At 44.1% G+C, this 13,828-nt stretch overlaps 1 protein-coding gene across 2 annotated transcripts in view; it reads left to right on the top strand.

Moving 5' to 3' along the window:
- Nucleotides 1–7,109: 7,109 nt before the first annotated feature.
- The window catches only part of gabra3 (gamma-aminobutyric acid type A receptor subunit alpha3), a 64,496-nt gene continuing 57,777 nt past the window's right edge, over nucleotides 7,110–13,828 (top strand). For both annotated transcript variants that reach the window (XM_037467181.2, XM_037467179.2), the window contains exon 1: nucleotides 7,110–7,566. The gene's annotated coding sequence lies outside the window, so the exon portion shown is untranslated. The remainder of the gene's footprint in view (nucleotides 7,567–13,828) is intronic.

Here is a 13,828-nt window from a genome sequence, read left to right as displayed (position 1 = left end):
CTCCAGCTTTCAATTTTCTATCTTTTTCTATCTAAATAAATCAATACATGGATATATATTTTATGGATGTATAGGATTCATACAAAAGCAAAAATATTATTTTGAGTGACAAAAAAACCATGTTCACAAGTACAGCTTTGCTCTCTGACCTGATAAACCACAGAATGAGTACCACAGCTACCCAACCACACACAGCTGGGCTTGTTGACTTTATATGCTCCACTGCAGTCCTTGCTGCTGTCGTGACTGCACACACTACACTGGCTTGTGTCAGATCTACGCACACCTCTGTGACACTCACTCACACACACACACACACACACACTCCTCAAACCACCACTTGTCAGATCTCGAGCTGTGCCGATGTGCTTTTGAAATGTGACATTTGAATTGAGGCTTAAAGTCACAAAATCTCCCCGGTGGAGATTATCGCAGCATTTTCTCTGACCGGGAGGTTTCAGAAGACTTCAGGTGATTGTAGACATGAGGTCACATCGGTTCATTGATCATACAGAGAATCCCGTAGATGACAAGATAATTGCGTCATTACAATACCTCCTTTGCTGATTGTGAAGGTCATGAACCTCCTTGTCAGCCTCTTTCTGCCACCTTTGTTCATTAATCCAGTCATCAAATGGGCTTTATTGATTTTCTGTAAATGGGATATGATCAATCATTTTTTTTTTACTTCTTAAGAATGAAAGATCCAGTTGGGATTTATGTTAACCTCACTGGGAATAAAACATTTGACCTAGAAATAAGGGTATGGAGTGGTCCAGTCCATCCGGGAACTGCATTTCACTAACCACAAACCGCCATCACTCTACATCACAATCTGCTGTAAGCCGCCTACAGTCACCCTTAGATGCATTTTCAGATTTCGGATCCCAGATACAGTAAAGTTGTTTTTCTTCCACCACAGGCGCTCATTGCACTTTTTTTTATTTTTGTATCTGCCTCTGAAGATGCCTTTGGCTGTTGATGAAAGCCCTGGCCACATTTTTCCAAGCTGTAAATTGTTCACTGTTGAGCCTTGGCTGCAGGCGCAGAGTGTTTCCGCTACTTTTATGCTGTTTTCTTCCATATGCTTGATATAAAGCGTTTACTGCATCTTCATATTGCACAGCGAGCCCCCCGAAGTAAACAAAAAGCCAAATGATGGACTAAGGTCTTACAGGCTAGTGCTAGTGTTTTTTTTGGCACGATGGTGCAGTCTACTTCTTGCATTTCTCCGTGTACCCAGGCTTCTCACTCATTCTTTTTTTTTTCTCCTCACCTGAAATGCCATAATGATGCATGGCTGTCTCATAATTCATCAATAATTCATTTCTGTTGGTTTACTAGGAATTACCACGTCCGTGCACTGCAGCATCCTCAGGCCTTAGGATGTTCACAGCATCTGCAACCTCTGCTGTATCTCAGCTTTTTCAAGATAGTTTATTTTCCTCATCAGCTTCTTAACGCATCACTTTTTTCCCAGTTGGGAAAATTGTTATAATACCAAACATTTGTGCAAATAAAAGGATGATTTCAACTCAGATCTTAGGTTGTTATGTCTGTCTGACTGCTTCAGGATATTTACTCTGTCAGAAGCCATCTATCAGGTGAAAAAAATCTTGAAAGCATCGTTTCTTGCTTGGTAAAATCCACAACACAGCAGCAAAACTCTTTGAAGCCTATTGAGCTGGCTGCTTCTCCTCCAGTGATGCTACCTGTAGCCCCGACCACAAGGGCCGGCCTGTAGATGAAATGTAACAATGTGATATTTTTGTTGTAACTTAGTATAAGACAGAGATTGAATTTAAAAAAAGGGTGAATTATGGAAGCGGTATTACAGTTGACATGCAGGTAGATCAATAATGTGTGTAGCTGGCAAAATGTGATGCGTGCTGCATGTCGTCCTCCAACGTTGCTCGAAAAAATAGACAATAGACGTGTAAATCTTTTCCCATCACCCAGCTTATCTAAAAATCACATAATTAGCATATGACAAATACATCTCATAAATCCCTCTTTTATTATAAGGAGGCATTCATAATGTAGCTTGTGTTCCAACATTATTAGGATTTCATGAGCAGTATTAGCAGATAGTATTCACCCTTATATTGCTATTGCCATCGCATTCCTACAGAGTCGCTAAAATGAACATTAGTTGAGCATTATTCATGAATTCCTTATTATTCTATTGAACTTGAGAGGCTTAAATAGTCACAATGACAGAGTTGTCAGCTGAGATTGATGCAGCTTCACACACACACAGAGTTCTGGGTGAAAACTGCAGCATTACACAGTTTCAGCTCTTGGGGTTCTGGTCCAGAGCTTCACTGTCTGTTTGTGGTTGTAGGAAAACTGTTCTGTAAGGAATTCAATACAATGTTGTTTTTTGAGTGTTTTTTTGTTTGGGAAAATCATTTTGATGGAGACAAAAACGTGCCGTCATGAATCACATGATGTGGAGAATTCAATCTTTCTTAGTTTCATGCAGAAGAAGTTTGACTTTGGTTTGAAACTGTTCGCACGTGAAAATTTCCTGGTATTTTAATTGTCTCATGAGGTGGAAGATTGCAGCATCAATCACAGTGGAATTAATGAGGCTGATGAACAGACAGGGCCGAGCTAAGTTCGTTAAACCTTCAGTTTTGGGTTATTAATAATGTCTACTTGGTATAGAGTTAAATTACGTGAAATGTTTTCTGATAGATGTGAAGCCGAAACGGGAAACTTCATCCATGTGCCAGTTTTTAATTGAGCAGATTCTCTTACAGCTCACCAAATAAATATCTGCATTTCTGTTTTTCTTGCAGGCGGATAGTTGTTTAGGGACAGTGTTCAGCTGCGGTTGGAGTGACACAACTTATGTAAGTTATTAAAAGGGGGTTTGCTACCATAGTAACATGTGCACAAAGACATTCCCGTCAACAGCTGTATATATTCCCATCCATTGCAATGGAGGGGAGGTGGGCGGAGCCTTGTAATCGAGGGGCTGATTAAGGACTGAGAGAATGCAACAAGCTCGAATTAACGAGATGAGAACCAGGATTGAGAAGCATCGGTGTGGAGCGACGCGTTTGGCCAGGAGCACCTCACAGCACTCGCGCTTCTTGCATGGGATCATTCTGAGCTCATTTCATCTGAATCCAGATTGCTCCGAGAGGTTTTTCATTTGTGCAGCACGGAGCAGACGCAGTCGCGGCGCCATTACGCATTTGAATTGAAATGTCGCCGATCTGTACGTGACTTTAACAAACTTGAGTCATTTGCGAGCACACTGCCAAATGATCTATTTTATGGTTGTGTTTACTGTATGAGCAATGAGATGGGGCGAGGGCCACAGAGTGCACAGATTGATGGATGGACTGAGGATTCTTTGCGAGCAACAATATCTTTCCAAAGCAATTAGCATCAAGCTAACCGTGTTTATGTGCCGAATCCCAAAGCACTTGGTGATTAATTATAGGGCTGACAATGATTTGTGACGCTTGATCTTTTTGTGATGATCGCAGCACTTCCTTTGTTTACCACAACTCCTCCTAAAGCAATATTTGTTATATTCACAACTTCAATGCAAACTCTGTGTGGTTAGTGTGCCGATTTCAATTTAGAAGCATTTCAGGGGCCGCAGAGCCCTCCAAGCGCATATCACGGAGGTGTAGAACGCAAGTTATTATGATGACAGGCTCCAAACATACCACTGCGAGTGGATCCGATTTACCAGGGAACCAGAACAGGAAGAGAGCCACGTGATGAATCCACACAATGAGCAGCGCGGTAGGACCACTGAATGACAGATGTGCTGATGGCATAAATGAAGGGCTGACAACATCGATGAATGGCATCGCATTAAATGCTGACAGTAATTAGCACAAATTACAATAGGCTGATGGCAAGCTGATGTGGCGTGCAGAACTTTTATTTCCTGCCTCAACGAGAGCTTTGCATGCAAGTGTATAGGTCCAACACGTCGCCTACATGACATTGTCTTGTGCATCCGATTGGTCATTCATTTGAGAAGCTACTTAGAGCTTTCACAAGCGGGTTCCGAGGTGGGTAATATTAATTGATGGATCTCATCTGACCATAAAACGCCGCTTCGTCTCTATAAAACAAAACGCCTTGCATTTACTTATCAGCCCTGACGACCTTTGCACTTGTGGCTCAGACCAACAACAACAACAACCAGAGCGCAGGGCCCTTCGGGTGAGTTTTCAATATGCGATGACGAATGTGGGAGGAACCGACGCCTCATTTTCAGGAATACGGAGTGTCGTAAAGGTCACACGCATTAGATAGAAGAAAGCGAGTGGGAAAACACAAAGCCAGGTGCTGAATGCAACGGCGACATTGCTCGCCAGCATGACACGAGGGCACACGTGTCCACGCCTCAGAGCCGCCAGGTGCGACCTTTCTGCTGGCAGCACCTCTCGGGGCTCAAGACTCTCACAGAGTGATTCACTCCGAGTGACCCTTCAAAAAGGAGATTGTTTTTGCCTTCACGTCCAACCCAAACTGACAATCTTTGAGTCCGCTTCTTGAACAACGTGACCACAGCGATTTCACAGTTTGAGTTTGGAACTGGAATGTGCAGATTCAGAGATGAGGTAATGGTGGGATATGATGAATGCATCAGCTGAGAACACTTCAGCCGCTAAAGCTTTCTCACAGTCGGTTGTACACACAACGTTTTTCGAGAGTATTGTTAAACTACGGCACATTTTCTCCATACGGTTTGTTTTTTCCAAAAGCTAACACATCTTTGTCTGCAGGCTGGGACTAATTAACAAAGCAGCCGAGACATACACATATCTCAGTGTCAGTTTTCCAGAGTTTTATAATTATGAGCTGCAGGACATGATTATGCAGGCTCAAGAATTTATTAAAAGGGAGCAAACTGTAAGGCACTTGGTAACTGTACTAATCGTGGCGATGGCACATTGAGCTCGATTTGTTGTTCCGCTTCAGTCCAACCCACATGCGTTAAATGAGAAAAGACAAAAACATGCCGTGAAAAGGCCATGCTTTCAGCTCGCCTGTGCTTCCGTGTGGAACGTTTTGGGTGAGGACACATAAAAACAAATAGGATGAGAGATTAAAAACATTTTCCAGACGGCAGCACGCACAGCAGGTGGCACGGATGATATATAGGGAACGTTTAGCTTTGGGGAGGAGGGATGAGTTTGACCCGAAAATAAGCATGCCGGGCCTAAAGTCAGACACCCAGACTGTGACTCAATAGGCGACTCACAGGCTTCTTGGTATAGTGCACTTCTTCTTCTCCTCGCCCACAGGAGCAAATCAAGTTTATTACAGCCTCTAATTACAATTACCGTCTCAAAGGGCTTCACAATGAAACAATAAATGAAATTGATAGATGAAAAGGGCACCAACAACCTTACATCCTGAGTGAGAACGAAGGGGGAAAACCTTTCGCTGCAACCTAATTAGCGGCGAGGATGCAAGGAACCTAGAGGCGGACCTCACAGAGAGGCATCCCGCTGTCCCTTCAATGCACAAGAGATGATTAAAGTGCCGTATTCAAATTCAAACAAAAGTCACAGGGGCTCAGAAGTGAGGTCCATCGCGTGTTTTACAGGAATAAACAGTTAACCCCAAATAAATGTTTTAAAGCCACGCAATTTCTTTAAATTATGGGGTTTTGAAAGTTGCCAAATGTATAAATCGTTATAGAAAAGAAAAACTGAATAGCCTTTATTATTTTATCATCCACCTTGTTAAGTGTATTCAAAACTAATGGCTGCAATTTTATTGGAGTCACCTAAAGGTTTGAGCATCGAGCAAGCTGATCCGATAACTTCAATCCTAGAGGGCTTGTTTGCGAAATTCTTTATTTATTATCAATGAACGTTAAAGCTATTCTGTTGGCACTGTTGAGAAAAACCATACAACAAAGCAAGATTCTAACTATCCAACTAAATCACTCAACCAAGTGTTGCCAACTCTTTTCCAATCACAGCAGCCAGCAGCAGCCCCAAACATTGTTAAATCAAATCATGTTGTTCCTTAAAATAAAATGATTGGACAGGATTATGAAAGTCACCACATGGGTCCTATTTTCTTTGTTAGCTTTAAGATGTTTTTTTTATCCCCATTGGGGTGTCAAGATAAATATAGCAGCAACTTATAGGACTAGCATTTACATTGTCATTGTATTAAGGATGAAAGTTCTGTTGAAACACTTCCAAATCGAATACGTATTAGACGTATGAATTGTTCTTAAATTGTTATGAAGCCCTCAGCTCTGCAGTCACTTGAGGGCCAGCACTGAAAAGTTTGATTTTTCTATGAACTATTCAACAAAAATAACACCATGAAAGCAACATGTGAAAGCCATCTCAGCAGGGTTTTCTTTTGACAGGAAAAAACTAAAAAGCAACCGGTGTGGTCTCAAGAACGAGCAATTCAATAACTCCAAAGGATGCTGCAAACCGACTTCTGCAATCAACAAAGCATCCAGTTGAAGAATGTCATTTAAATGAGACCTGAAAACGGATTTTTTCCCCATTAGAAATATTTGATCTTGTAACAAAGTCAGCTCAGAGACGGCTTGCAGCACTCCGGGAATGAGTGTGCGCACTACACGCACAAGCTCCGTACCAGTAGCCGCCGCCGCATGAGCAAGGGCCAGACGTGACATTACATGCCTTGCACAAGGGCACCTTGCGCATATGTTGAGCTGATGGAGTGATGTGTCTTCCTTTCTTCTCTCCCCCCCCCCCCCCCCGCCGTGTCAGACCCGCCAACCCGCCAGCCTCCCTCCTCCTGCTGCTCCCGGTGATTAGACCACACCATTCCAAGGTCACGCGGTGGGAGCGATCCGCTGCAATGACTCAGATAAGACTGCTATATCACTGTCAGCAGCGGCCCCGCGAGCTCCGCATCTCTGTCAGCTGTGGTTCTGGACCTTGGGCACCTGCGTCAGTGCTCGAACCGCGCGGAGCCCGCTGAATAAGTGGGCCCACTCACCGCCGTGTCTCGCCTGGGAGGCAGCTGTGCAATAACACACGAGGAGGAGGAGGAGGAGGAGGGGGAAGAGGAGGGAGGTAGAGAGGATGGAAGGGGGGGGGGGGGAGAGTCCCTTCCAGCTTCCGAGAGCATCAGTGACAAGCTGGTCGGTTAACAGTGAACCCTCGCGCACGCGTCCACGGCATTGATCGTGACAGATCCTCGCCTCTAACGCAGACCCCCGGGTTCAGGGTTCGCCCCTCCTGACCGGCGCCAATCTCTAGATGAGTACAAGGAGGGGGGCGGGAAGGGTAGTTTGAAGAGGGGAGGGGGGGGGGGCTTTTTTTGAGAGAGGACGCCAATTTCCCGACTACTTGTTCACCGGAGGAGAAGAAGAACAAGAACAAGAACAAAAAGAACAAGAAGAACAGAAACAAAAAGCAGAAAGAAAATGTCCAACCCCAGTGGACAGTAACAGCTGGGGGAGAAAAGAATTCAGTCGGAACCACGCGTCGGAAGAAGCTCATTAACTCCACGGAAACCCAGAAAGAGGGAGAAAGAGCGAGAGAAGAACCAGCGAGCAGAGCGCATCCCTTATTGCTGCTGGTGAGTTTTTTTTTTTAATTTAACGTTATTTGAATGATTGTCATTCCCTATGTTTGGTTTTACGTCACGTCATTTATTGGGTTTGCCACGTGTCGCCGCACCGGAGGATAGCCGGAGATGATTGAACGCGTTCGCCGCGGGAATGTTTCATTCACATGCAACAACTGCAGTTGGTGCACAGCTACCGCAGTATAATTGATGGTTTAACAGGTCCCCCCCCCCCACCCCCCCCCTCTCCGAAGAGGACATGGTGCTGATGTGAGGATGCGGCGCTGCATGCTGTAGTGATGTCTGCCGTGAGATTCAGATTCGTTTGGGGATCGAAGTGTTGATTCTGCGGTGTAAAGCAACACATGTTTTTTTTCCTCATTTTTTTTCTTTTTCTTTGTTTTTTTTCCTTTTCTGGAGGGGGGGGGGGTGAATGGGACAATGGTGGCGTTCAGTGCTTTCTCCAGCTTGACTTCTCAGAACGGTCAAATGGCAACACAATGCGACACTATGGCAGTGTGTACTTTCCTTTAATGACCAATTAAAGGACAGAGGAGGGGGGGGGGGGGGCTGTGACCCCAGCGTGCTGGATATCCGGTCAGAAACCACCGCAACCAGTGGCAAGACTGTTGAGCAAATGCCAACTTAACCTTGGAACACCCACACATCTCCAAATGACTCAAATGCAACGTTGTGTGTTTGGCGAGGAGTGAACCCGCCTCAGATATATCTTTCTGTGAGTGTGTGTGTGTGTGTGTGTGTGTCTGTGTGTTCTCTCCCTCTCTATCCACTTCTTCTCTGCCTGTAACCATGCATGTTATGTAGTGTTGTAACAGCCACATATGAGCAATGATGTCTCGCAAACTAAAGTAATCCCAACACATCTCACACATGCAACACCCGCACCAACAAAAAAAAAAAGAAAAGAAGACAATCTGATGAAATTGAGTGGCATGTAGACAACACCAACAACACGCTCTTAAATTACTGCTCTGTTTCTTTGCCCCCCCCTCAACAAGAGACAGAGACGGGCAACAGATGAGGAGCAGTGTGGGTCCCCGACTCGGCGCCCATTGATCTCAAACAGCATGTGCGCCGCACCTCTGTGTGCAAAACCTGCTAATTGCCAACGAACCTGCTGCTTGCACGTGTGGAATGCCGTCGCTCGGCTTTTATAGCGTGCACGACATGCGGGCGTCCCCGTGTCACAGGCCCCGCCCCCCCCCCGGGTTCTTAATTGCTGGACATCAGCAGGGGTGGCGAGGAGTCTCTCGCTCGGAGCGTAAATCCCCCACTATGTCGACTGCCCGCCGCACTTTCCGGAGTTCCGCCTCTGCACATCCCATATTCATGTGTTTACCACGCCTCTCTCGTTTGATGTAATGCACAGTCATCTGTGGCTCCTCGCAGCCTCTCCCCCTGCTGCCATATCTGCGTCTGCACGCCATACAGGGCCCATAATGCGATGACTCCCTGCACTCAAGAGTGTGACCAGAAGTAAATGACTTTTCTCAGCCAGTTTCTTCATCGGTTGAGACGCACACAGCAGAGAGGGCCCCCCCCTCCCCCTCTCCGCTTATTTTTCCTGACAGCAAATGGCTGCATGGTAGAAGGGAAGCACACTCGGATTTATTGTCCAGCGTGGAATGTGTCAGGGAGAGCAGATTTCTGTTGAGGCAGGTGTCCTTTTTTCCAGAGAGACGCAGACGGACAGGTTGTGCGTGGACTGTTGTGAAGCCTGCTACATCTGAAGCAACGTGATGGAGGATCCGTTTGTTATTTGGGATGCTGCATGCTGCACGCGGACGCACAAAGCGGGTAGCGGAGCCGGAGGCAGATTGTTGCGAGGATTTGATATTGTTTCTGGAGGCACAGTAAGGCGTGATTCAGTAAAAATGAGAACATATCAGTGATCACAAAACAAACGTGGGTAATGTCCCCGAGGGACTTATGGGAAAGCACTTCTTTTCTTTGTGCAGGAGGAACATATTCTATCCATAAAGTAAAGTCACTGTGGGCAAAATGTTTGTAAATGACTTGGTATGCTAAATACTATGGTTTCTCTCCACCGCTGTTTGCTCCGATGTCCCCCCCCCCACACACCTCATTGTCGGACCGGAGGCCTCGGCGTCAAGCTACTCTCGAATAATCACAGTGATCGCAGCAGACAGGATGTAATCACAGGAGCTCTGTCGACGCCTCGACCACGACCATGTCAGTCATGACCGGGGGACTACGAGCAGCAAGTTTTTCAACGCCTTTGCTGCAAAGGGGGGGCGATGATGGGCGCAGAGCAGCGGGACGAGGCAGTACAAGGAGAAGGCCACGTCGGGTTTATACAGATGGGTGGGAACCGAGACGCACTTCGATTCAGCACAACCAAAAACATCATTTGTAGGACGAAGTGAAGAAATTGAATATTTTTTTAAAGTCTGCAGAGCGCTTAACGCCGCGACATTTCCAACCGCTTCCAAGAATTTTTACTTACCTTAACTCATTCTCTGGCTTGGTGAGCTTCCATCATATCCCCATTTATGTGCAGTGAGATTGATCACGGAAGCTGTTCACACTGGAATAATGTTTCCATCAGACGCCCGCTGATTTATGATCATTTATGTGATTGCCACTGATCTTAATCCTGCACAGATTCCTCTCCCTTAGCTGTAATTTCTTACATAAAACCTCCATAAACAAATGATCCCTGTTACTGTATTTCCGGCAGAGATGGAGGACTCCTGACAAGAGCAACCTCATGTGAACACATATTTCCGTGATATAGGGAAAGGAACTGCTTGCCAAAACGGCATAACACATTTTCAAGAAGCACATTCTGTGCAGAGCAAATCATCGACTAGTTGTTTGATGAAAGGTTCTTAGAGCTGCTACAGTTGCGGAGACACTGCTGTGGAAATTGTTTTCGTTAGATTATCATCGATATTAGATTTTTTATTTTAAAGTATTTAGCTTTAGAATGCTTGCCAAAAGGAAAATGTCTTTTTTCGTACTGTAAACATGACTCCCTGATTTTGGCTGGTGGATTATTCAAACAATTCAGTATATTAATGAATATATATATATATATATTCAATAATATACTGAATATATATATTGAGATGCTATTCTATGAACCTAGTTTGTTGGGGAAACACCCAATCAGTGTGTTGAGGAAAGACCAACTCAAAAGCCCCACAAAACTTAATCAATTATATAATCAATTATTTTTGATAAAATCTCCCTGTTTTCATCCACGTCCATTTTAGGACTGTGAAATGATAACTTTAATCAGTGATTAGCTAAGCTGCTTCTTAGACCCGTCGCATTGGGACACGGCCCGAGCCCAGCTGAGACGTGCAGGAAGAGCATATATTTTGCGCAGATATTCTAATTTGCAAATAATACTGTTTTCAAAAACACAAATAGAAACGTTTTACTTTTTCTGGCTCAAGGAGGGCCATAGACTATTTTTATAGCTATTTTTAACATACACATTGTTTCTATGATCTTACACAGTCCCAAATACAGGAACCCTCCCAAATGCAAAAGCTAAATTGATAAAACTCAAATCAGTGATGTCATAAAGTGTAGAATAACCTGGTAAATGTGTTATGGATAATCCATGAGAATGGACTCTCTGGTTCACAACTGGCACCATATGTCTGAGAGTCACTTTTCTGGCTTTAAGAGAGTAGCTCATGTTCCAAGGCCATGGAGATCACATGTTGGAATTCTGTTCTGTTGTGTTGTTCCCCTTTAACTCCATAACGCCTTCCGTGATTTACTGTGACCTTTTGAAGGTTGACAACCCAAATTTCTCAAAAGCAGTACTCCTAAACTGTCCTATTCGCATCTTAGACCTGAAATGGAGCCGAACAACGGCCCTTGTCTGTTGTAAAATGAATGTAAATCTATGCGTCTTGTGGCTTACTGCTTAATCCAAAACCCAGGAACCTCTTAAACCGTTTTTTGTTCAGGGAAGATTGGCTCAAGTCGTGCATTAATTTGATCAGCTGGAAAAGGAAGTTAAGCATTAAGTATTGGGCTTTTGATTGAAGTTGGCTGAGGACTGAGGGTTTTTAAGCTGTTCAAGTGTAACAAAGATTCCTATTCTGTTGCATGTGTTGTGACTCAAGGTGCATGCACAAATTGCAGTCAGGTGTGGTATATGTGCAGAGGGAGTGGTGGCGTGTTCTTTTGATGCTTCAGGCACCCAGGTATACACAATTCAACTGCTCTACGGTTGAATAACCTCCCCTACACCCCCCTTGCCTACCTTCATATCTCTCTGAAATATAACCACCACAGTTGCACAGTTACAGATTCATTAGGCTCTAACACATCATGCTGACCATCTCAGTCACAGGTGTCGACTGCAATTATAAATGTGATGCTTCGGGCACCACTTTTGTCACACGTGCTGGAGAGGGGGAAAAAAAGACGACGCGCAATGCTGTTGCCTCGGTTATCCTTTGTTTTTGGCTTGAGATATGGAGAGGGGGATTATTGGGAACCAATGGTCCCGAGGGCTTTCTGTAATGTTAAGAGAAGAGAGGAACTTTAATTGTCTTTTTTTTTTTTAATGGACCCCGATTAAATTGAGTGTGTCCCGAGTGCTCCGGGGGTGACACCAACTTTAACACCGATCATTTTTACGGCTTGGGAAGCTGTGCAGGGACATCGAGAAATAAACCCACCAGTGGGACGGGAGCAAGGTAACATGTTTTTTGTGGTTATTTTGCAACTGCCTGAGGCGCAACGCACAATATGTAATGAAGAAGAATTGGTGAATCTGGTGTGTGGGCCCCCTTTGGCAAGGTGCAATGAATCTTGATCAAATTTCAATCACAATTTTGACAAATACCTGACTGAGAGAGCGTCCGCTTACATCACAGTGCAATCTAACAGGAGATAAGATTATACATGGTCCTAGCTTGGAGATGTTTTAATGTCAAATAGAATGGGAGGCTCTGCAGCTTATAAATGACCAATTACCAAATAATGACACTGATTCCTAACATTTTATAGTGCAAACAATCTGTTCATAAAAAAGACGACAGGTCCTGTGCAGAGGGAGATTAAGTCATCTTAATAACTCTCCCATCACATTGTGCGGCGAGTTGAATGTATCGCTGTGTTACATCCTATGCAGAGGACTGCAATGCTCTTATGTAACTCAAAGTACTTTCTGCACAAAAATCAACAGCTCCCTTAATTAAAAGTAAGCTCACTACCGAGACCATAGTGTTATTCTTTTTTTGTATTTTCTTATTCCAGGCTGCCAAAAGATTGTGGGTTTTTTAATGTGCGTAGCGTTTGGCCGCCCTCATGCTTAGTCTTTATTGCACCAGGTATGGCAAAGAAACATTTCCTTCACAGAGATAGTTTTACGTCACTATTGCATTGCTGTGCAACTCTGTGTAGGTGTGATGATGGCTGCTAAAATGTATCTTTTTAGTGCACAAGGGGGATTTTACAGCTTAAATTGTACCATAAATGATTCCTGTCAAGAACAATAACTATCAGATTTTCTGCATTTGCCAAAGGAAATCTGTTAGTCAAGGTTATAATGACTGACTGACGAAAAATGTCCCAATAAGCAGAGGGAGTCATGGGGATAGCTAATGCAAAAATACAGAAAAGATCAGACAAGGCTGCAGGGATGCAAGAGTAAACATCAAACATGATAAAAAAATGGGATTTAATTGCGATGCTACTTTGCTCGAAGCTTGTTGATAAGCCAAGGAGCCCTGACAGCAACAGCATGGTCACCTTTAGTAGACAACCTTAACAAAGAAACAGTCCGCAGGATCCTGCTCGAGGATTTTACGTCATGGTTCAGAGAGGTTTTTCACCAAAGCACGTCAGCAGTTCTCAAAAAATAAGAAAAAAACAGTGATTCAGTGACAAGATGCTAGAAGAAGAGAGATGTCGTTCTGCCTCTTTTTGCCTTAGTTAAAAGCATTTCTGCTGATTTTTTTAACCCTTTGTAGCAGCGTCATCGTTCAGACGGTGAAAGAGAGCATTGCTGTAGTGGAGTCATTGTGAGCGCGATGGCACATTTTTTTCACGGTTATTTAAAATTTTAAACGGCCACTCGGCCATTTCTAATGGCAGTGAAATAGTTCACCAAAGTAAGCTAATCAATTAGATTTAGAATAATGTAAACACTACTACTAGTTGAGAAAGCCACCTCAAAATGAAACCCCTGTGGATCTTGTTATTTATGTATATTTTAGATGCTTTAAGTTGCCGTTTATCTAAGCCGTTATATTGCAGT

This window comes from Pungitius pungitius, chromosome 16, assembly GCF_949316345.1.
Source record: "Pungitius pungitius chromosome 16, fPunPun2.1, whole genome shotgun sequence".
Classification (NCBI taxonomy): domain Eukaryota; kingdom Metazoa; phylum Chordata; class Actinopteri; order Perciformes; family Gasterosteidae; genus Pungitius; species Pungitius pungitius.
The sequence above is the reverse complement of the archived record's forward strand: the minus strand, read 5'-3'. Positions and strand labels throughout refer to the sequence as shown.